The sequence below is a fragment of the Pundamilia nyererei genome, unplaced genomic scaffold (genome assembly GCF_000239375.1).
Source record: "Pundamilia nyererei isolate P.nyererei 1_Seehausen unplaced genomic scaffold, PunNye1.0 scaffold00006, whole genome shotgun sequence".
Taxonomy (NCBI): Eukaryota; Metazoa; Chordata; class Actinopteri; order Cichliformes; family Cichlidae; genus Pundamilia; species Pundamilia nyererei.
This window is the reverse complement of record NW_005187407.1, coordinates 6852686-6876486: the sequence shown is the minus strand read 5'-3', so window position 1 is coordinate 6876486 and position 23801 is coordinate 6852686. Positions and strand designations below refer to the sequence as shown.

At 41.8% G+C, this 23801-nt stretch overlaps 1 protein-coding gene across 12 annotated transcripts in view; it reads left to right on the top strand.

Moving 5' to 3' along the window:
• Positions 1–1534: 1534 nt before the first annotated feature.
• The window catches only part of mef2cb (myocyte enhancer factor 2cb), a 69111-nt gene continuing 46844 nt past the window's right edge, over positions 1535–23801 (top strand). For 10 of the 12 annotated variants that reach the window (XM_013914463.1, XM_013914458.1, XM_005722330.1 and 7 more), the window contains exons 1-2: positions 1535–1826; positions 8910–9049. The gene's annotated coding sequence lies outside the window, so the exon portion shown is untranslated. Of the gene's footprint in view, positions 1827–8909; positions 9050–10801; positions 11317–23801 lie in introns of those variants that run through there. The other 2 variants (XM_013914443.1, XM_005722325.1) reach the window with 2 other exon arrangements.

Sequence of the window (23801 nt, the reverse complement as noted above, 5' to 3'; positions counted from 1 at the left end):
AATTAAAACTGTCTCATTAGGACAAGATACACATGTAAGGGTTTTGTGATTGTGCTACAGCTTTACTGGTACTTGTGCTCCTTTCTTACCATTTTTCTCCACACTCATAATCAGACAACCAGGATTTGGTCATCTGTAGTGCACTCTATTGATATTTGGGGGGGTGTACTAAGGGGAAAGAAGTGTACTAAGGGGAAGTCTTTAACCAAAATACACAATAATACAATACAGCACGGTCATATCATCTTCGATCAAGACACTGAATCCCTCATAGAGGTAGGTCACAATTAAATGAGCTCCCCCCAACAACCCGCTCCCCGCCCAATTCCCTTCAAAAAAGATTAGTGAATTCCTGCTCATGATGTCACTGCAAATGTACCGATGTATAGGTACCCTGGATTGGATAGGTGTACAGGTAGTCATGGTGACAGAAAAACTTCCCCAGATAAACAGATTAGTTGATTATCTGTGCCCAGAAACATGAAAACAATACAACTAGATCAATACAAACCATATTTCACTGTCAGGAGTGTGAACACCTATCATCCAGGGAACACCACTGTTTTATCTCGTGTCTCAGTGGATCCACTCTTTTGGATGTATTCTGGGAAAATACCAATCTATAGTCTACTCATCTTTCCTTTGTGCCATCAGTCTCCACATTAGCAAATTGGTTGACTTAAGAGGGATATATAAAACACTAATTTAGGTGTATTGTTCTGTCATTATCTACATTAGATTTTGGCATCAGGTATGAGAGCGTGACTGGAAAATTTGTGATAAAATTACAATTACCCCTGTGCCACCCCCGCAAAACTCAGCTAATGTACAAACAGTCACAGGGGATGTTATGATTTAAGCTTGTTGATTCCTACACCCTACTGAATGTATCATTTAGAAGGGAAAATGGCTTACAGTCTGGATGCCAGCGGCTTTGGGAAATTCAGAAGTTTTCTTTTGGATGAAGATGTATGATTTTTATCAGGTAGCAATGAAAAGGAGAAACATTTCCTGAGTAATATGTTTCTTTAAAAAAAAACAAGACTGTAGGTGGATTTTAGTCATAGATAAACTCAGCTAAATGAGCTTATAATTACGAAATTATAGGTGTATACCACTGCACCTGGTATTTTGACATTGGACAAGATGCTATCAATGCTGACAAATCCCTTCCAGTGGCTCATTTATTTGCACAATTACACAGATTGGTTATGCAAAGAGTAGGAGTATTTGTTATGTAAAGTTATACAGTATATGTATATATACGCATACTTTTAAGAAAGATTAAAAGAGGATATTGAAAGTTTGTGTGCAGCAGAACTGTGGATATGTGAAGGGGCAAAAAGGGGAGTCTTTTTTTTGCCACTGTGGAGGTGGCAGCATTCTTGGTAGGGCTTATATGCCAGTGCTGACAAAGGTCTGGGGCATGTGTATGCATCAGGGGAAATGGGGGGTGGGGGGTGACACTGATCCCTCAGAAGGCTATATTTACCCAAGAGTGATAGGGGCAGGTGGATTCAGCTGGGATAGAGGGGTAGGGGTGGTAGAGATGGTTGGAAAGAACCGGACCTGGTTTCAGTTCAGTCAGAGACCGGGGGCAAACAGACAACCCAAATTGGGGGTTCTATTCAAAGCCAGCTGGTCTGGCTTTATTACATGCAGGACATCTATTTAAGGTCATTTGTGGCCTTTTGTTTTCTTTTTATCCATTATCACGTTTGTTTGTTTTTTTCTCTTTTTCAACTTTTTTTTACCTGTTTGATTCAGTCGGGCCTCAGCTGGTGCTGGAGGGTGTAGCTTCCTGGAGAAGCAGAAAAAAGGCACGGGTGAGTTTATAAATTACACCTATTCCACTTTTTTTTCCACCCTCTAGTCTGAATCTCATTCTCTTAGTGGAAAACCTGTCTCTGTCAGAACTTCAAACACTTTGCACAGCAGGTCATGACATGTTTAACAGATTAAGCCATAATTTGGATATCTGAGCTGCACAATTTAAACCATTCTGAAATTTATTTTGCAGCCGCATTGCCTAATTGTTTCATTATAGCTTCGCAGGATTTAGTGAATGATGTCTTTGTCATGTAACCCAACACAGAAGTGCCTATACCAGTATGAACAAGGCTAGAATATCTACTTAACTGCTGTTTACATTTAGATTTCCCTGCTCCTGAAAAAGTAGAAAGACACCAAAAAAAAAAAAAAGAGAAAAAATCTCAAACAGTGTTGTAGGAGGAGCGAGGTCCCAGCTGGTGCCAATCACCTCTGTTGAGCACTTGGGGAATAGCTGATTGAGGCTCCTGGAAGTGCGTGTGTGTGTGTTTAGTTTTAAGAGTGTACATTTTTATGTCTCCAAGGCAAGAAAAATGGTTAAAGTCAGTAAAGTGGAACTTTATATTGTGCTGTTTCTCAGTTTCTAATTCTTCACAGTCAGTTTAGGTTACTTGTACCGTTATGGGTAATTGCTCAGAACATCTCATTGCACGATCTGGAATTATCAGTGAAAGAAAGAGCGTGGCCTTAAAGTGTTGTTTGCTTTAGAAATGACTCATTCCCTCAAGGTGGCTGCACTAGATGCAAATACATACTTCAGATGAAACGTGTGTTTCCCATTTTGGTGTCTAAGGAAGACATACTGGACAAACTTTTGATTGACAGAAAGGGGACTATTCTTCACCAGAGGATGTAAGAATATGTCATTTGTCCCAAACTGCGTAAAAGGCTTTTATTTTTTAAGTTTGTTTCCACATTAGATTTAAATTTGTTGATGCTTATAAATTTCATATCTTTAAATTTGAAGTTCAGGGTATTTTAGACTATTTATTAAAATCGTTACTAAGTCAACTGTTGACACAGACAGTGGATATAAAACTTTATTATACTCCTACTTGAAAATGAAAACAGTTTTATTTTTCATTTTTAATATACATCTAAACTTGAGAAGTACACATGCACACATGTCATATTATTCACCCAAAAAGCAGAACAGTAGAAACTTTGACCCAGTTTACAGGAACAGTGCAGTCCTTACTTTACTGCTTCTCTGCCCCTGAATTCCATGGCTTTGATGGTCAGCGGAGTTGAGGAAACGCACTGTTTTCTTTCTCCGTAGGGTGGTGAGCGCTCTTGTACAGTTGCCTCTCTGCCTTTGAAACTCACCTCATCCTGTCTTTCCACCTTCCAAGTCAGCTATTGGTTTCATTGTTGCTTCCAGTTTTTTGTTTTGTTTTGTTTTGTTTTTTGTGTTGCATGAATAGTAAGTAAATTATAATTATTAATACATTTTTAACTTAAATGGTAATGTCTCAAATGTGAATGTCAAAGTTTGGTCAGTGATAATACAAGCACAAATTTTCCCTAAAAATGTAGCTTTTAGTTTCAGTGTTTCACTTTGTCTGGTGTTAAGTGGAAGGTAATTCAATGCAGATATGCATTTTGTGGTTTCCACTGTGTCACAGTGTCTTTGTATAAATTAGAGGGAACGTTAAGATGCACTGTAGAAGTAATTTGCTGATTTGTTGTTACTGTGTAGCTGCTGCTGACAGAAAGCATTGGTAGTATTTAGTTTCCATGGTTATTTTGTGGCACCACTGATCCAGATGCTCCCGAGTTACTGAAACTATGTTACTGTAGAAAGTGCATTTCATTTTTAAAACAAATTAGAACTGAACCAAGACCAATTACACATATGGGAGTGATTTCAATTGTGATGCATGAAGTACCTTGGTTCTGTAATGGCTTACAGTAACAGCGTAGTAATTCTGCTCTTATTTTTTTCCTTTTCATTCCCCTTTTTATTATCTTTATTATTTAATTTTGGAAGACTTCCAGCAGCGGTCCATCCTTCTGTTTAAAAACTCTGTTTCCTTCTAACCCCCTGAGCACTGTCAAGGCCAGAAAACAGTATGACGCTCCGCCGCCATGATACAATGCTTGTGTGCCGGGGCCGCCTAAATCTACAAAACACGAGCGCTGGCGCTAGGCAGCTCTTTTGATCTGCAGCTAATCTCAGTTGCCTGCCTCTCCTCTGATCATGTCTGAATAAGAATGAGTTGGGGGTGATCCTGGAGGCACAAAGAGCTTTAGACATCGCCGCTCGTCTGCCAAGCTCTACTGTGTAACACAGGTCTGCGCCGATGGTCGGCCTCGCTCTCATACATCTGAGCTGGGAAATCCTCGTTTAGATACGCAACGTATTCCACTCTAGTTGCTTTTCTTCGCAGTGAGACACTATCAGCTGCTTGGTGAGAGTGTGGGAGAAGTTGCAGAGCCATGCTGAATGATTGTTAATTGTCAAGAGAATTGGCTGAGGTCAACAGCTGCAGGAGGGACTTTTGCTGTGTAATAGTTATTATGGGAAATCAAAACAAAGCTAACTGCAGACTTTCATGCTATAGTTGGATGCATTGCAGCTGGTTTTTGTTATTCAGGAAGTGTAAGTGCAACTTTTTACAAACGATCATCTTTATATTACTCTTTATATTGTAATATTCTGTTAAAAATAATGTAACTTTACTTATTCTTCAGTATTAAAAACTGCTTTTATTGCTCAGCATGTAACTATATTGCTTCTGCTGCCTCTAATTAAACCACCAATGCCAGTGACCCGTATTAATGCTTTCTGATTTGCCTCCTTTGTCAGCAGAACAAGTTTTGCCAGTTCCTTTCTAAAATGCGCTTAAGTTTAGGGAGCGATCATGGATGTGGTTTAAAGAAACCATAGTTGATGGTTAAATAAGAAAGAAACAGCTGTCTCCCATCACATGTTACGCTCAATATTATTTACAAATACATAACAAAGCCAAACTTCAGCTGTAATTTAAGTCTGCATTTCTTCTTTGACATGTTGATCATGGCACTTTGCTCAGACGTGGGCTCTGTTCCACTGCCGCACATTTAACACTAATAATGTTGTTTCAGAAACAGCTTTTGCACCACTTCAGGAAACACCGGTGGGCACCCCTTGAACTGAGACATAAAAAAAAAGTATCACTGGCATCTCTCTTTTATAGGCACAATTAGAGAAAGGGCAGCAAGAACAATGGAATAACTGTGCCTTTGTTGGAGCAGTTCATAGGGAATTACTTTCCAACCATTCAAAATGAGGAAAAATCATTAGCAGAAAGTGAGTTTCTTTTCCCTCCCTCTCGCGAAGCAATCTGCTGGAGACAAAGAGAACTTTGAGCCCTTGATATACAGACAGTAAGCGTGGCAGTTAAGCACAAAGAAGACACGGGGAGAGGAGGAGGTGGGAGAGAAAAAACCACCAGGGATTAGAATAATGAAGGAAGTAAATTAAAAACAATTAAAATATTTGTGGGATAGCGGTTAGAGATATTTAATATTTGTTTTGTTTTTTTAAATACTTGGCTAAAATGCCTAAACAGACGACTGTGTTGAAGTAGTTTAGGGTAAAAAGTTGGTTAAACTTTGGGGCACAGAGAACACCTCCAGTGAACCCCTGTGCTAAACTTCTCCATTCCCCTAAGAAGGGTGCAGACCTCCCCTGCAGGCAGCACACTTAATTGCAGTGCCTGTACACTGTGTTGTTCATATATAGCAGATGGCACACACTGATGGCACCTGTCACATTAATGATATATGTGACATTAAAGCATTTTGATTGTAAATAAAATAAGCAGGCAGTCAATTTGCAGGTATCAAGGCTGAATAATCACCTCTGTAGTCGACGTGAGCTATTTTTATTTTCTTCCCAATGTGATCATCTTATTGAAATTGTTTATTATCATCCATTCGACAGGTGGCACGGTTAGTTTTTCGAATTAAATATGTGGAAGACGTGCTTGCTTTGTGGTCTGTGTCTCTGCGTGTCGAAAAGCCCACGTAGATGCGATATAACAAAGCGAAGAAGCAACAGGTCTGATTAACAGCGCGCCCAGCATCGCTGTGTCTCAGTGCGCCATTGCAGTCACAGACAGGACCATGGAGCTTTTCCTGTGATGTAACCAGAGAATCAAGAAGAACAAAGGGAGAATTTGTTGTTCAGCTTGTGCCTCATCCATAATGCAGGAAAGGTGTACAGACAGAATAGTGTTGGTTAAACGCAACACATGCAAATCACCCGAGCTGTCTCTGACTGACACTGCTTGTTAAGGGCTTGTTATGTAGCCATTGCAGTTTTGGATGATAGATATTATTAAAGATGTAGCCACATGGTAGAAAAAAAAATGTGTTATTAAAATTAAAACCGTATACAGTTTCACTGAAATATATCAGGTCACTTCTCTTGTTATTTATTACATTTCAAGATATAACAAGTAAAACTACAGGATGTAGAAATATTTGACACAACAGTTTTTAAAAATCTGTTTTCTTGTAAAGTGATACAATAGTGACCTAAAGTTATGATGTAGATGAAATGAATATATGATATGTGTATCTTGATCAAGTCTTTTTACATTTGCATACAACTGATTCTTGCAGAGGCAAAATACCTCGAGGCATGAGTGCCAAGTTAAGGCAGAACTGCGTCGCTGCTTTCTTTCAGAAATAAAATGAACAAGGAGATATTGCCTAATAGCTGAATTGCATGTTCACATATAAAATTTTAAAAAAAACATTCGTAAGTGCAAATAAATACTTCCTCATGGTTATATGACTCTCTTTGTTTTATATATATTATAACAAGGAGAAATATGATTTCAGTTAATTAAACCTGATTTTCTAACCTTTGCTCCCTTAATTATAAAGTACTGTAGTACAATTCCTTCGACTATAATTACTGATGATATTGCCCTGTGAGTTTCATTATAATACTTATTAATAAGGAGCTTCAAATTATTTATAATACCACGCTTTAGATGACTTACCCAAAGACCAAACACAGATCAGCGGGGGAATGTCTCTCATTTTCTAAAGCAGGTGTGTTTTTCCTGAGAACAGAGCCCAGATGTTGAGGCTGAGTGAGAACTGCATGGCTTAGATACTAGGATTTCAAATGAACAAAGAATGAATGACGTTATAGTTTAATAATTGTATAAAATAACGGACCATGTTATGGATTCCTCGATATTTGTGCTCTTGAATGTATACTGTCACATTACATACACATAGCACGTGCAAATGATTCACAATTATGAATAACGTTTTAATTATTATACAGTTTTTTGTTTGTTTTTTTCCAAATTTCTTTAATCAATCTAGGTTTGCCATAACCCTAACTATAATGATACATAATATGTGATGCATTTCAATAAGGCTGAATAAGAATAATAAAAAAATTATTTTTTTAAAATAAATATGCATTGAATTTTTAGCATAATATACCGAGTCAAAAAATGTTGCTGTGATTGCCCTTGAAACACCCATAAGACATCTCCACCTGCAAAAGTGAGATCTGTGGATTCCCAGCTGAGCATGTGAGTTAAATTGGCCTGCAGGTCTTTCTGTGCTTTCTGTGAAGCCTTTGGTCGTCACATCATGTAGCATCAATCTATTGTCAAAAAAACAAACGTGTCTAAAATTCATTAGGGAACGAGTGCAGGAAGAGAAAGCGGTAAATACCAAATAAAGCTGCAAGCATCTTCAGACATATCCGACATACAACAAATACTCTGTGTGTTTCGTAGTGCTTCTGTAATCGCTGGCTAATTCTCAGGAGCAGTGAGGCAGAGCGCTTGACAACATCATCTACTGTGACAGGCAGATTGTGTTTTCACGTGAGCATGATCGACAACAGATTGCACTGAGCCCGGGCTGTTCTTGTTTGCCCTGGAAATGTGTTTGTGTTTATCTTTTGCTTGAGAGAGGCATTTCTTTCTTTCTCCCTCTGTTACCAAAAACAAACGGGCGTGCGCGCACACATACATTTTTAGGCAAGCTGTTCTGCACGTGTGCGTTCGGTGCGTGCGTGTGACACATGCTGTGAAGTGGCTGCCAGGAGAGGCTTAAGAAACAATCCAACCAAGATCAATATCAGCAAACCGCACTTATATGTTTGACTTAAGATCCAGTCGCAGTTTCCCCTGTTTCACTTTTTATGCACAGCCGAAGCCAAACCTCACGAAACTGAATTTACCCGAAAGCCTAAAGTGTGTGTTTATGCACACTGTGACATATTTTGAAATTACATAATTGTTTGGCAAACTCTTAAACTGATTTTTTTTCCTCCACCAGGCTTTGATGAGACTGTCAACCCACACTCCAACACACTCGCAAACACACTCCTCAGAACACAAGTTCAGGATTCATGTAGGAGGGAGGGACAATGGCTAATGAGTAGGTCTGGGAAAGTTTCAGATGGCAAGAAACTAATAATTTCGCTCATTTTGATTAATGAGAAAATAGTTTGTCTTAAGATAACACAAATGCCAAAACATATAATATTTAACTTACGACGCGCTCTGCTTATTTGCACACAGTCATTGTGTAACTAACTCTAAATTTATCAGTTTTAATAGCACAATGTGGCACACCTTCAGCTCTGCAATGTGGATTAATATCAGCCTGGTTATAATGCTGTATATAATACATATAGATATAGATATTTAGCCTTAGCCCTGTGCTCAGTAGTCTCAAGAGCAAAATATACAGCAGGTCTTCCCTATTTTGCATTAAATGTATGAGAACTGAGGGAGGCTGTTAGTATGGTTTCACCATAGGTTTATCCCCGTAGACAAGTCAGTCATTTATGAATAAGCATGAGCCAGTGTTTGCCTCATTTAATGATTTTTCACCATTCAAATGTATTCCACATCCCCCCATTTTTTTCTCTGTTTCACATGGCTATCATACACACACACACACACACACACACACACGTTACACAGATGTTAACATAGATCTTTGCACACTATGTGCAAGTGCCTACTCTTACACAGAAGCAGTAAGCACTTCACTGGCAGGTTCACTCTTCTTCTCACCGTGCCTGCCTACTTTGCTTCTCCTCTCAGGTGCTAACCAAATGACGACCTCAAGCACTGGGAACACTGAAAGGACCTCTTCAGTGAGCTTCTCGCAAACAGCATAGAAAGCTACAAGAGGGAGGGCACGAACAGAAGAAGAAGAAGAAGTAGAAGGAACACTGCATGTGGTATGTACAACCACATAAGCACCCACAGCTATCCATATATTTTGGAGACTTACTGCAACTGTCAGGTGCGAGCACCAGAAGAAGTCTGAAAGGAGGAAATCATGTCTGTTGAAACTGTGACTCTGTGAACTCGCCGTTTCATACATGCTGACATGTAACGCCGTTGATATCTGCCGTGTCGCGTTTATGAACTTGCTGTGTCCAACAGCGCCTTATTGATTAGTATGGAGGTCTAGGGACCAGAGGAAATGCTATTAAAGATTAAAGGGTCAGGTGATGTGAAGGTGGCATTCAGAGTCATCAGACACCAGCGGCTTCGGTTACAGGCTGTAATGTTCACCCGTCAAGCAGATTAGCCAGCTTGATTTATTTATTACTTGATGTCTTACCATTTCCTACCCTCACTGACTGAATAACTGATTGACTGGGTGGCTGACTGCTTGCATAGCTTATGCGTTGTAGGTGAACTTCAAAAGGGAAGATTATGGAGTCACTCGGCGTCTATTTACACAGCACGCAGTCTGTATTGCTTTTACAGTGCAAAGCTAATAAAGAGAAAGGGGTTTGCTGTTTAACTGTATATAGACCACAAGTGTTTTTTGGGGTTTTTTTTTTTTTTGGTTTGTTAAAATATCAGGATGGAAGAAACTTTTGGAAGCCTGTGATAATGTTTTCCCTTTTTCAATGTTAAATTGATATAAAGTCAACAATGGGGCCTAACGGTGTATTGTAGCGTAACAAGCTCCATTCAGGGCAGCCATTAAAAATCCTAAAACCGTGATACGGCACCCATATAATGTGAGTATAATAGAACTCTGGTATTATGAGGCCTATCTGGTATACATCTCTGTACAGAGAGCCAGTGCACTGCCTGTCTGTGTCTTATCTGAAGTGGCAAACTTGCTGTTCTAATTGTTATCTTCACACTAATAGAGTGGATGTTTTGAAATCATTTGGTTGGACGGATAAAGGCTTGGCAATTCCCCAATGCTTACTGTCTCTGTCAGGGCTTATCTGTAGGAGATAGCTGGGTCCCTAAGAATGATTGGCGGGGTGCAGCATGTGCAAAAGTGTTGCAGCGTCTGAGAAAGGAGGCAGAGCAGACATCCAAGGAATTGTTGAGAATTAGAAAATGGCATTATTCGGGAGTTGCTAAAGTTGCTCCTACTTTTCCAGCAAAATCGCATTGAGGGAAGAATCATGTCATTTAATGTGATAATTAATCTTAAACTCTTATTGTTAAAATAATGAGTGATGTTGGATCATCTGTGAGTGTGTGTTTGTAGAAAATGGTGTCGTTTTTGAAATATTTTCTAAAAAAAAAACAAAAAACTAAAGGTGCTGAAACACGCTGAAGTGTTTTGCTTCTTGCTACGACAGACTTAAGTTTTGGTGTACTTGGCATCTGATGTGACTCGCATGAAACAAGAGGCTGGAAACTTAACCTGCCTGAGCGAAACACAACTTTCGCGGTACGGGTTTCATCGCATGCTGTCGCCTGCAGACCTCGGGGTGCTCTCCGTGACATCATTAGTTAAAGAACACATGCCCCATCTTCATCCTCCTCCTCCTCCTCTAGCGGTCCTCTCTCAGCACTAATTGTGTCCACTCCGTCGGGCCTGGCGCGATAATAAAGCGTTAAGAGCCTTGCCTCGTTTATTAAAAGTGGAGTTGGGAAATGTGAGACCGCCCCCTTTCAGGAGTTTTTTTTTTAAAAAAAGAAAAGGGGTAGAGAGGAAAAAATCGATTATTTCTTCACGCAGGAGAGCAGAAGGTTTAGGGAAAGACTTGGTCGGGATTGTGGGGAGGAACAGAAACAGCTTCGCAACATCACTATTAAGCTTCAGACGTCCAGTACTAATACCGGCACCACCTCCAACACAGCCGCTCCACCGAGTCCCTCGCCGCTCACCGGTACTACGCACTAGCAGACCAGACGGTGCGTCCTCAGCGCCTCCTGAGCGAGCTCTGTCGGATCAGAGAGAGAGAGAGAGAGAGAGAGAGGGGGGGGAGAGAGAGAGAGAGAGAGAGGGGTAGTTTTCTCTGACATTATAGGGACTCATACCACGTATTGTAGGTTACTTTTTTTTCCTCTCGGCGCCGTCCTCCTGCTTAGTTGCGCTCCTGGATTTTAAGTGCGTCTCGGCGAACTCCGTCCCCCATCAAGCAGCGGCTCCAACCTTCCTGTCAAACGGCCGGACCAAACACCCGGCGGACCGCTTGTTGTAGCCTTCTCTCGCTTCACTCGGGACAAGATTTCAGATAAAGTAAGTACCGCACTTGCACCACTTGGCACTCACTGGCAAACACCTCACTCCATCGTATGGTTCTTTAAAAAATTATTGTTTATTTTATTTGAAATGTTCCGTAAGGGGAAACTTGAGGGTCTAGTTTGATGCGCGTTGTCTCCCCTGACAAAGTACAGCAACTGCGTGTATTGATTTGTTGTGACCCCCTTTCGACTCGTGCCGGTAACAGCAATGTAATATAGTTACCGAGCGACATCAAATCACTGGTTATGGTGTATTAGGAGATCCGTGTGGTGATTTTAGGTGTCACTGCTGTGTCGACCTTGTGCAGCTTTCTCGCGTCCACATGCAGGCGCACAGTCCAGAAGCCAGTGAACAGGCTGGTCACATTAACACTATACTTTATGCCCCCTTTTTGCGCCTTTGGGCAGGGTGGCATATGAAAAGTTACATTTGGGTTGTAAAATGTAGCGTTCAGTCTACCTCAAACAAAATGACAAAGGCAAAAGGAGATGCACAAGTTTTTACATCTCAGATTTCCATCAAAGCAACAGATTAGGGAAACAGTGATCCTAGTTTGTGGATATTCTTTGCGCACGAAATAAACGTTCTAAACTGAGGTGAACTGATGGCAATTATGCCGTGCTAAACTTTAAACCGGTATATTATGTAGGAAGCTTTGATAATTATTAAATAAATAGCTAATCATATCATCGCTGCAATACAGGGGAAAACATTCTTTTACACTTATTTGGATGTAAATTTATGTAGATGAGCGACACGGCGGACTGTGCTGTAAATCAGTGTTTTACAGGAGGTTTGGCTGTTCGGGCTCAACTATAATTTCTTCTCTGTGCCTTTGTGACTGAGACTGACTTATTACAAGAGAGCAAGTATGATTAAATTCATATTGCGAGTTTGGTTAAGCCTCACGTTGCTCAACTAAACCTGTTGCGATGAGAGGAAAAATCACGAGGCTACAATTAACTTGTGGCAACTTTTCTCAGGTTTCAGCTTTGGAGCTAAAAATGGATTCTTTGTTTTACACTTAAAGTGTGCGGACACGAGGCCCACCATGTAATGTGCAGAGAAACTCGGGCTTGCAGTGACATTTAAAATTACTATTATACATTTCATTTTCATTTAGATAGATTTTGGGATTGAGTTGGCTGTGGACAAAAAAACGTATGCCAAATGTGAGGATAAACGTTTATCTCTTTACTTATATTGAGCTGAATTAGTTCTTAAGCTGAAACACAGTTTTGTCTGTGAAATAAATTATATAAAAAAGTAAGAAATGAACAGGGCTTTAATATAGTGATAACTGCTTGAAATTAAATATAATTAATGTAACTTTTAGAGAATATTTTGAGATTCATTAAACTATTAAATTAATTTTAAAATAACAGCTATGTAAATGAGGTATTTTAAGGCACTTACAGAATGGTAAAAGTGTTTCTGTGTGTAGCTGTATACCAGCTTATTTAATGTGTGCGTTTAAAACACACTGCGTACCGCTTGACTGCATTTCTCAGTTCACTTTCAGGAAAAAAAAGAGAGATGCTCCGTGTTTTAAGGCGTATGTAATTTTTAAGATTTTTAAGAACTTCTGAAGGGAACGTGGTGTCCAGTTGTCCAGTAACCCTTTATTAAACTTTTATGTGAACTTTTTAGTCTTAAAAAAGTCAGAGTGCATTCATTTATATTTTTTTTAGAAAACAACATCATAAGTGTGGCTTTCCTTTTCTGACTATCGTCAATGAAGTTGTTCTATGTGGCCTGTCTGGCCTGTTGCTCTCTTGGGATTTAGCGATAGGTTAATCCGCTCAGAGGAAGGTGAGCACTTGCATGTGGACCCACGATTACACACTGAGAAGTCTGTCAGCCAAGCTCTGTAATCTAAGAGACCCTCTACACACACACGGACACACACACACACACACACACACACACACACGGACACTTGTATGCAGTCGTGCGCAAACACACACAGGTGCACAAAAGCATGTTCTGTCTCCTTTCTCTCTCTCGCTCTCTCTCTCCCTCTTTACACACACACTTTTACACACATGCATCAACACCCACACTATTTGGCCTGCGCTGCTTTTGTTTCTCTTATTCTCTTAAGACCTCTCCATCTTGACAAATCATTTGGGATTTTAGGCGCTGATTCACAAAACCAACAGCGACAACACACTCTTACCCTTCTCACAGAGAGGGATTAGAAGGTCACGTGTCTCTGTGATTGGCCAGGGCATTGAGCCGATTGTCAGGGCACTTTGCTGTACGCCAGGGGCTCAGTAAAGCTTTAGTTAAGTGAAGGAAGGGAACACATTGTATGCCACGGTCAGGGTAATTCCATGTGTTTTCAAGGCACTGCAACAAAATCAGCATAATTAGCAAATATTTGTCATTTGAAATGCCTAATATATTGCTTATAAATGTGTAATTTAACACCCATAAATTAGTTTTACTGGTGGTAACTTCTATTCCTGCTACCAAGTTTCCATCTTCAGGGGGGAAAAAGGTGTAAACTATACCACTGTGCTCCCTGATCTCTGCTCACATAGACATTTAATACTGTACAAGAGGCACATTTCAAAGATCCCCACCTTATGGAAAACCAGATCTATGAAAACATTTTTCCTTAATGGAGACAACCAATGTATTTATGTTTAAGCAAACAGTTTAAAAGCCCCTTTAGCTGTGCTTTAAAGTTTTTGTTTTTTTTCACTAATGGCTTCAAATATTTTGGAAGAAGTTTGCAGAGTTTACTCAGTTAAACATCAGTAAAACATTCATTTGCAGATTGCCGGTTGGCAAGATCGTGAGGTAGATATTGAAGAACTCTTAAGTGGACTTCATGCCCTTTGGCTCAAATGAGAGGCTGATATAAGACTCAGATGTAGACATTTGTATTTGCCTCACATGCAATGCTTCATAACGTAAGAAAACGTCTTAAAATGCTGCGAGACGACCTTGTGTATCCCGCATGTGAAAACGTTTAATTGGTTTAGCAGCATATGTAACGCAATAAAGTGCAGGCTGTGTGTGTAGTAAAATTTGCCTCGCATAAATAACAGAAATATTAAGGCATTTGTTGAGAAAACAATTCTTCTTGCCAATTTATAAGCAGATGAAAATGCTTATGTTTTATAATAACTTAAAGGCTTCTTGCATTCCTGTTTATTGCACATGGCAGGTGTTCTCTAGTTGCTGCATGGGAGGAATAGTCTCCTTTTTTTCTCTTTTTTTCTTTCTTTTTTTTCTCTTTTCATACGTTTTATAGTAGCAGTGAAATACGCAGGGCTCAACCTCACCATGTGTTTACTTACTCGTCTTCAGCAGATCTCGCTTTCATTGTCCTAACTGTTGTGCGTGTTAGAAATGTTTATCCAAATGCATCTTTGCCTTAGGAGCACTGTCTGTGTATCTTCTCATAAGAGCTGCAATTACTCATAAAACTTACCACACGCACACGCACACACATACACACACACGCACACACACAAAAATCAAAAAGTAAATAATGCAGTCCTTGAATGGTTTTTTGGTGGATTGAATGCATATATTTGAATATGTCCTGGTTTTTGCATAATGATGCAAAGTATTCTTCTGTCTCTATCTAGTAATTAGCAGTGACGTTCAGCAACTTTCTCTGTATGCTGTAAGTGGATGGGGGTGTGTGGGGTTTGTTCACTGGGGTGTTAAAGATCACAGAGGAATATATCAGCCTTTGATGTTTAATTGTATTGTAAAACACACTTTAGAATATTTCTGCATAAAGTAGACTTCTGGCTGTGCTGTGCTTTGTGTTTGCTGTTTCTTTTGTGTGTTTGTCTGTCAGTGTGTGCTGTGTGTCTGGGAGGTGTGTGTGTGTGCGTTTTCAACTTTGCGTCTTGTCTCTGTGTATTCGTGCGCTGGAATCTTTGTGCTTTTGTGTGCGTACGTGTTTTTTTGTTTTTTTTCCCTTCGTCTGAGTTTTGTGAGGTTGTTGCTGGTGTATATTCAAATGAAAATGCTTGTTTTTCTTTTTCTCCTTTATTCTCACACTGAAGAGGGTAGGATTTGATGTCTGCGATGATGGAGCAGTCTGGAAAACAGTGTCAGTGTGAGGGCTGAAAAGGCAAACTGAGAAGACAGATGCACATGAAAACAGAGAGAGATACGCGCGCAGAGAGAACGCAGATGGAAATTTATTTGAGCAGAGGTTAGTTAAGAGCACGCCGACAAAGTGTTCGGCCTCCGCTCAGGTAACCCTCCGTTAAGATGTCGATGCGTTCGTGATGTCATGTTTAACACAGTGATCTAGATGAACAGGATGTCCTGCCCTTCTTCATCCTGTTTCCTGTTTCCTGCCTGGCCTGTTGGCCATTATTACGGCAGCAGCCTGCTGGGTGGTCTGTGCTCGGCAGTGCTGACCGCACAATCATATCATCAGCTGCAGCCCACCTAAAGAGACACCCAAAACACCTCACCATACTTGAGGCCTGCTGTCTGAAATATTTGGACAGGGAGAGAGAAAGAGAGAGAGGCCCGGGAGGCGAGAAGGCTGGAGGAGTGCAGGAGCAGAGGAGTCTGAATGATAAGACAAAGAGAAACATTTAGAGTAGAGCAGAGTTTGGGTTTCTTTGTCCAAACATGAGATCATTCCAATTAGGTTGAAAGCCTCCAACATCAAGACTTAAATGTTCAAATGAGAGTTAAATGAGAGTTTTCAGGCTTATAAACTGGCACATTAACTTCCCAAGAGTTACCCAACTTTCAATCCTGAGAGAGTTTTTCTTCTTCTTTTCCTGCACAGCGCAGACAGTTTTAGGGGTAACGCAAACATGACATCTGTAATGCTGACTTGAACCGTTACGTGGCGAAACCAGAATTTATCTGACAGATTTTTTAGAAGCCAGTTTGTCAGAGAAGTGTTTCCTGTCTGTTTATGGAAATGTAGCAGCCAAAGGCATTTTCTTTGATTAAACCCTGCTCCTGACCCGTAAATAGTTAGGAGCAACTTCTTACGCCCTAATATTATTTCAGAGAGAGATGCCCCCACCCGCCTTCACCATATTCCTTTGGTGTGGGACGCATTTGGAATCCACCCAATGCCAAGAAAAAAAAAAGAAAAAAGGAAAAAAAAAAAAGAAGGTGTAGGGATGGGGAGAGTGAGGAAAAAAAATGTAGAAATGTTTTCCAGTCGCTGTAATTTATCTTTGTCACAACTGCAACATAGCCGAGTCATTGTGCAACAGAGTCCTGTGAGACGCACAGAGGTAGCTCTGTGCCTTGGCCTCACACAAGCTCGCATCCATCTGAAACCCCCTGCTCGCTCGGCTGCCACAATCCGCGCCGCTGCCGCCACCGCTCCCCATCCGCGCTGCCGCTGAGCGTCACGTCGCGATCGGATATTTATAACAGATCTTGTGTTCACACCGAATTCAGAGGAATTAGGACTTGAATTCTACCCCGTCAGGCTTTTTATGTGAAGTTGCTGTTTTTTTTTCCCAATACAACAACGCAACAGTAAATATCCAATAATAGATGGCACGACTGATACGTCTGTCTCTCTTTTTGTGCTCCAAGGAAGAATATCGCAGACTTTTTTCAAATTTTGTGCTTGTTTTTCACCACAGCTTTAGAAATCTGGACAACCTGTGTAAAATAAGGAGATCCTCTGTGTCGTTGAAAATGCTGTTAACACTTTCTAAGTTGGGGAATAAATAAAAAAAATAAGAATCCATGCTCTCAGTGCTCTCCCTTTTCTGCAGAGCACACTGCTTAACCAGCCGGTGTCCTGCCAAAGCCCACACCAGTGTTTCTTTCCACTGTCATCTGTGCCATTCCCACACCAAAGGCCAGCCTATGAAATAATGTGCAACACGGGACTGTTTCGAAAACGTAGTTTACTCAGCTGACCAAAGAATTAAGGAGAAAGCGGGACAAAGAAATGCAGAAAAAGCTGAACAATAATAAAAGTGTTTAAACTTTTTCAGCTAATGTGCATCTGAAGTCAAACTTAATAAGACACTATAGCACACAGTAGGAAAGGCCCTGGAGGCGGTGAAGAGTGAAACAGCGTAGACCTCACGCACTCTTTTCTCTCTCTCTCTTTCTCTGTCTTCTTCTTTTTTCAGCCCGGTTCCTTCTGCACTGTGATGTATGGCTTTTTCCTACAGTGGCTCTTCCAAAGTGCAGCTCGTGATGTCATTAATTTTATTCATACTTTATGGATGCTCTGTCTGGAAAAAATGAGAGAAAACGAAGAGGGCCGATGTGAGAAGAGAGGGAAGAAGATAGAGGGAAAGAGAGAGAGAGGCCTGGAGAGGCAAAGTGAGAGAGAGAGAGAAAGAGAGAGAGATGTGAAGAAGATGGCATTGCGGAAGGAGATTTTCAGTGCAGTTGCATGTATAATGAATGAGGGGGCACTTTGTTTGAAACTCCAGCCCGGCGCTTCACTTCAAGGTTTGCTGGGCAGAGTGAGGCCTTGTGCTCTCACACCAGCCACTCTCTTTATCTTGCCAATAGATGCTTTCACCTGCCACTGTGGTTCGACCCAGTGGAAAAACAAATAACCTTGGTGTGTGTGTGTGTGTATATAAGAACAACACAGAGAGAGAGCGAGAGAGCAGTGACAATGGAACAAGGGGTTGGGTGGAAAGGGTGAGGAGCGGGCGAGAGAGGAAAGAGGTGAGTTTGTATAACTGCAATGACAGCCAGACGATACTGAGGAGAATACTGGCACTTTGCCCGCACTTCCTAAATAGTGCTCTCTACAGAAATAGCTCAGCCTTGATATTGACTTTTGTCTGTTGTGTATGTGCGGATGTGCACATCTGTGTATGCTCAATAGCAGGACATATAGTTTCATTGTCAGGTGAAGACCTTTTTCACTTCTTATCTGTTGTTGTTTGTTGGCGGTGTGCGTGGATACTTTTGTGTTTCTCATATTCGCGCGCGCGTGTGCGTTAACGTGTGCGAGTGAGGGATCTTTATTTGCTTTTATTGTCATGGGCCAAAATGGCCTCTGTTTTATTTTTGGCCCATCTCCGGACTCGTGGTTTTAAAAATAGCTGAGGAAGTGCGGGGGATACCTGCCGTGGCTCCAGCCTCCCCACAGCAGAGTCCCAGTTCCTCCACGTCACATCCATCCACCGCCGGCCCACTGCAGGCTATGACAGAGCAGCCCCTCTGGGGCCCGTGCAAACAGGATTGGACTCAGAATGAGGGTGTGAGAAAATCAGCCTCTGGAGTAAAGCGCAGAAAGGGCTCGCAGTTTAGTGCGAGAAGTCTTAGCTGACACTGTCAGATTTTGTAACGTACAGATTAGAAACCCTACAAGCTAATTCCCCCTTTTTTTTCTTTTCAAATGTAGTCGAGAGTAAAGATTTTAAGGGGAGTGTGTGAGAACTGGGTTTTTCCACAGTTAGTTCATGTGTGGAAGGGCACTGGCTGGCTTGCTCTCTTATCTGTCATCTGAATGCCGAGTTGTCTTGTTGATTTCATTTCTATGTCTTGCCTATGGGGCCTAACTTTGAGTCTGATCCTCATTCCCTTCTCATTGTACTCTCAATTTCTTATGGAATCATTCGACTGCAGATTTGCGAAGGCAACGAAAGCATTTAATAAATAGGGTTAGCTATAGGAGCAAAACTGGATGTTATTTAGATTTTACCATTTGACATTCATTTATTGTTTTCAAAGATTCACATTTTCCAGGGTCAAACTCATTTTTACTGTCTCACTTCTGTGGGTGGATGACTACATTTATTTTTGATTAATTCGGGTATTCTTTACAGGGCATCGTGCTCCTCAAGCCCATATCTAATTGTTTGCTTTTGAAACGACATTATTATCCCGAGATGCTCTTTCATCTGTAATTCTTTTAAACACGAGTGTCATCACTGCTACACTCTAACCCAAGATATTGTTCACCCTTTAAATGAATGACACTCTGCATCTTGGCCCCTCATAATAGGGACCCCATAATCATATTATAAGTGGGACAAAAAAAGAGAGAGGGAGAAATCTTTGAAAAGCTCCACTGCCCTTGGTTGACTGTCTCTTTACACAGCGAATGAGAAATCTTTTTTTTTTCCCGAATGCGCTTTCACCCACCCCCCCACCCCCACCCCTTTCTCTGTGAAGAGAATTGTGCTGCCTGTTATTAATGTGCTTTTGACAGCTTAATTTGATAAGCGGGGTACTTGTTAAAGAAACCTTGGATTGTTCTCACAGCAAGAACGTGTTTTTTTTTTTTTTCCCCTCCCATGTTCTTCAAAATGGTGCCGCACAATCTGTCGATGACCCAGTTCTGAGAGATGGTCGAAAACAAGGAAGAGCAATGCAAAATCCACAGGGAGAAGAACGGAGAGAAGGCGAGAGGGTAGCAGGAGACAGAGAGAGAGAGAGAGGGAGAAAGGATACTATAACTAAGAAAGGCACTTGTGGGAAGTTAACTTAAATGATTTTCTTTCTTCTCTTACCCTCTCGCTCTTCCTCCTCCTGCACCGACCAAGCAACCTACCTTCTTGGGCTCCACTTCCCTGTAGCCTAATCAGAAAAGGAACGCTGGGAACGATGACGGGGATTAGCCTCCACTACTCGCCAGTTCCCCTTGGTTAAATACACGTGTAATGAGTTGTTTATTTGGGATAATGCACAGTTGGTGCTGCAGAAGGCCAGAACTGCCCTCGCCTCCCTCCTCCGCCGCTTACGTGCACGCACGCGGGCCCGCAGCAGATAATACATACATATAGTGAACATGTAGCCCAGCCAGTTATGCAGAAATATAGACGCAGCATATGTGGTGTGAACACTGACGTGTCCAGGTATGTGCTCATACATACATTCACACACTCAATCCTCCTACAAACACACCCTCCTACTCAGATTCCCACACACAGCTGTGATGCAGGTCACTCGCTGTGGCAAGTTGTACAGAGGGAGAAAAATGGGCAGTTGCAGTTAAAGGGTTCATCTAAGTGTGTGTGTGTATCTGTGTGTGCTTTCTTGTGCATGTTCTCAGGCCTTCATTGGGTCATAAGGCTGGGGGATTTTTCTCAGGGCAGAGAAGGAGTGGAGGGGTGGAGGGTGGGGGGAATTGAATGATATGAGAAAAAAAAAATCAAGGGAAAAACCTTAAGAAGGAAAAAGGGGCATGTCGTGCCCGTTGGTCTGTGCATGCATGTGTCCAGCGCTCTTGAGGGCGTGCACAGCAGAATATGTGTGTATGTACGTGAAGTGGAAAAAGCTGTTGCCTTGCGGAGGGGACGTGCTCTGCTATCATTAGCGAAGGGGGTGAGGGGCAGGGGTAGGGTGGGAGGGGGACATGCGAGGTTATGTGAACGGTGCAGCTGTGCTCACAGCAGAGGGATTTGAGTGCAGGGAGTGGGTGGAGGGGTGGGGGTGGTGGTTTCTCCAGGCGGCCAGGTCCTTCACTGATCCACCAGCTCGCGAAGCCGATGAGAGGAGAAAAATCCAACCAAGAAACAAGCCCAGCGAAGCAAAACACAAACCCGCCTCTGCCCCTCTGTTCACTGTCCCTCCATCCCACACTCCTCTGCTCCTCCGCTCCGCCACTTTAGCCCATTATTTCCCCAAATAGGAAAAATAAATAAATAACGACTGATGGTCGATGGCAAGGATAAGAGTGCAAAAGAGAGAAAGAAGAGAGGGGGGGAGCAAGTCACGATTTATATAGAATGCCTGTTCTGCTTTTCTGCCATCCGTTTATGCATTTTCATTTCCGATTTTCAATTGAAAAACGAGATAATAATGATGAAGATGATGATGATAAAAAATAATTTATAATTAAATGTTCTCAAGTAACTATACAAGGAGTAAAGAATTGTTTTCTGTCTTTTTTTTATTCAGGGGATTTCCCCAACAACTTAACATTCAAATTTGTTTAAAGCTAACTCCACACTTCTCTTCCTTTCCCCGGTGGAAAACGAAAAGACAAAAAACAAAAAAAACTTGAAGCCCACGTAGAGAAAAAGATGGCGACGCAGACGACGACCCAAACTCGCTTGTCAAGACGTGTGATCAGTCGCCGCAGAGAGCGAGACAAGGCAGAGGTGGCTGAAAGACGACAGAACACAGAATGGCATCAGCGCGCGCTGCTAATGCATTCAGCATGCCACCGTATCCAACAACAAGGCAGAATATCACACAGCTCACTTCACAAGACATCCCCACAACAACAACAACAACAGACGCATAAACGCGCGTGCGCTCGCCGAGGCGCAGTCATGCAGCCGCACACAGGCATTCACACATGCATAAATATCGGCGCGCTTCACGTTTTAAAACCAACCATGAGGAACAAGAATTTGAAAGCAAACAAACAAGTCAGAATGTAAGCAACTGGTATGAGACTTTGTGACAGAAAAAGAAGAAAAAAGTATAAATGAAATAACAGCTTTCGTTTCATGGGAAGACAAAGAGTTAAAAAGGACAAAAAAAATTCCTGGCAGAATCTAGCGTAAGTGTGAGCTACGTCAAAGACAATGGTGAGCGCTGAGCTAAAAATAGAGTGTGGTCAAACGGCAGTGGCGCTTTGGCGGGAGTGGTCAGCTCTGTGTGATAGAGCGGCCTTCGCAGTCGGCCACATATTGAGAGCAGAGGCACTCTGCCAAAGCTTGTAGATTCACAGCAGTAATTTAATATTTGTTTGTCTCTATTATTTCATTCTTCCCCTTTCTCCTTGTCCCTCTCTCTTGCTCTTGCTTATGAGGGTTAAGTAACAGTATGCTTTATCAGATTACTGGGTCTGAGGTCTCTTTCAAACCTCACTTTGCCATCTTGATGTTGTGCAGCTGTGCAGACTCTTTAATCACACGCTATCTTTTTTCACTCACCCTCTCCTCCCTTCTCCTAGTCCTCCCTCCTCCCTTAACATATGTTAATTGGCTGCTTTCTGTGACAAATTACGAGCGCTCACTTTGATGAGGTCGGTTTGTGATGGTGCTGGGAGTGGAGTACAGTGGAACAGCCAGACCCTCACCAGTTCCCCCTTAACCACTCCAAAAAGGAGCGCGGCACCCAGCCGATGACTAATGAGAGGCTTGGACTGGGTCTGGCCTGGCTCGAGCCTTGGTGGGGCCACTCCCCTAAACAGAGGCTGATCTGTAGGTACCGTATGCTGCCACACGCCCTCCACACTCCATACAACCTTTTGCCTCATGCACCCCACCGCCACCACCCTTCCCCTGGGAACTGTAACGCTCTGTGAGAGCAGAAGAGTTCAGGCTGTGTGGTGGAAAAGACTCGCGTTACGCAGTTGTGCGCGTTACACGTTATATATATGTATGTATTGTTTTTCTTTTCTTTATGAGACTGGACACATTTTCAGTGCTTTGTTTCGCTTTTGCGTTTACGGCTGTCTTTACGTTCGAGGCTTAAAACAAAAGCCCAGTAGTAGCATAAATTATAGATGCGGCACATACAGCTTGTGTCTCAGGTTTACATTGAGCAGCATGTGTGTGTGCATGTGTGTGTGTGTGTGTCTGTGGTGAAAAGGCAGTGCCTGGAAACATTAAACCAGCCATGCTTAAACAAACACTTACAATGGAACAATCTCTGTTTAATGATGCTCAGCATCAACAGGGAAACAATGCTCACCAATAATCAGCACAATCAGCTTGCGGTAACAAAAAGAAAGAAAGAAAGAAAAAAAATGACATCATCCAAGTAGTGTGTTCTGTATTCTTTTTTTTGTGTGTGTGTTCTTAAGTGTTGTTAGTGGTAGGGTGTAATAATGTGGCTGTCTCCTGCCAGTCTGTCATGCAGTTTCGTGTTCTCGGTCTCTTTTTCTACCTCTGTCTCTCATTCTTACTCACTCTTTTTCTCCCTACTTTATGATCTAGGTTACTTGGTTTCCTAGCAGAGCACAGGGACCGGAGGAAGAGAAAAAGAAAAAAGAAAAACAGAAGGTCGAATCTATGAAGGACATGCTTGTTGAAGTGTGCAACCTTCTACTTCTCTGCAAATTACCCACACACTGTGCATAGAGTCAAAGCGGAGCTGTGGCTCCCATTTCAGCTCCGCAAGGCTGTGACCATGACATGTAACGCTGCTGGGAGCATCGCAGCTACGGGAGAGGTGCCGATGTACCGTCAGCTCCGGCGCTTGTTCGTCGCGGAGGACAAAAATATAATCGTTTTATATAATGGTATCGTTGTGGACTCTAAATTTGCTGATGAAGCGAGAAAAGGAAAAATAGTAAATTCCACAGCTTCCTCATAGGTCTGCCCGTCTGTACATGCTGACTTAGTTCCAACAACCTCAAAAAGGGAAATTGTTCTATTTATCTCTTCCCATCAACAAAATGCAAAAGAGATAACAGCCCATAAGCAACTTCTCATTTCCATAGCTACCAAACTGAAGCACACACACACACACACACACACACACACACACACACACATATATATATATATATATACACACATAAAACAGGTGACACTGTTGTGCTTTTACAGGAAATAACACCGACACTGGAAAGTGCT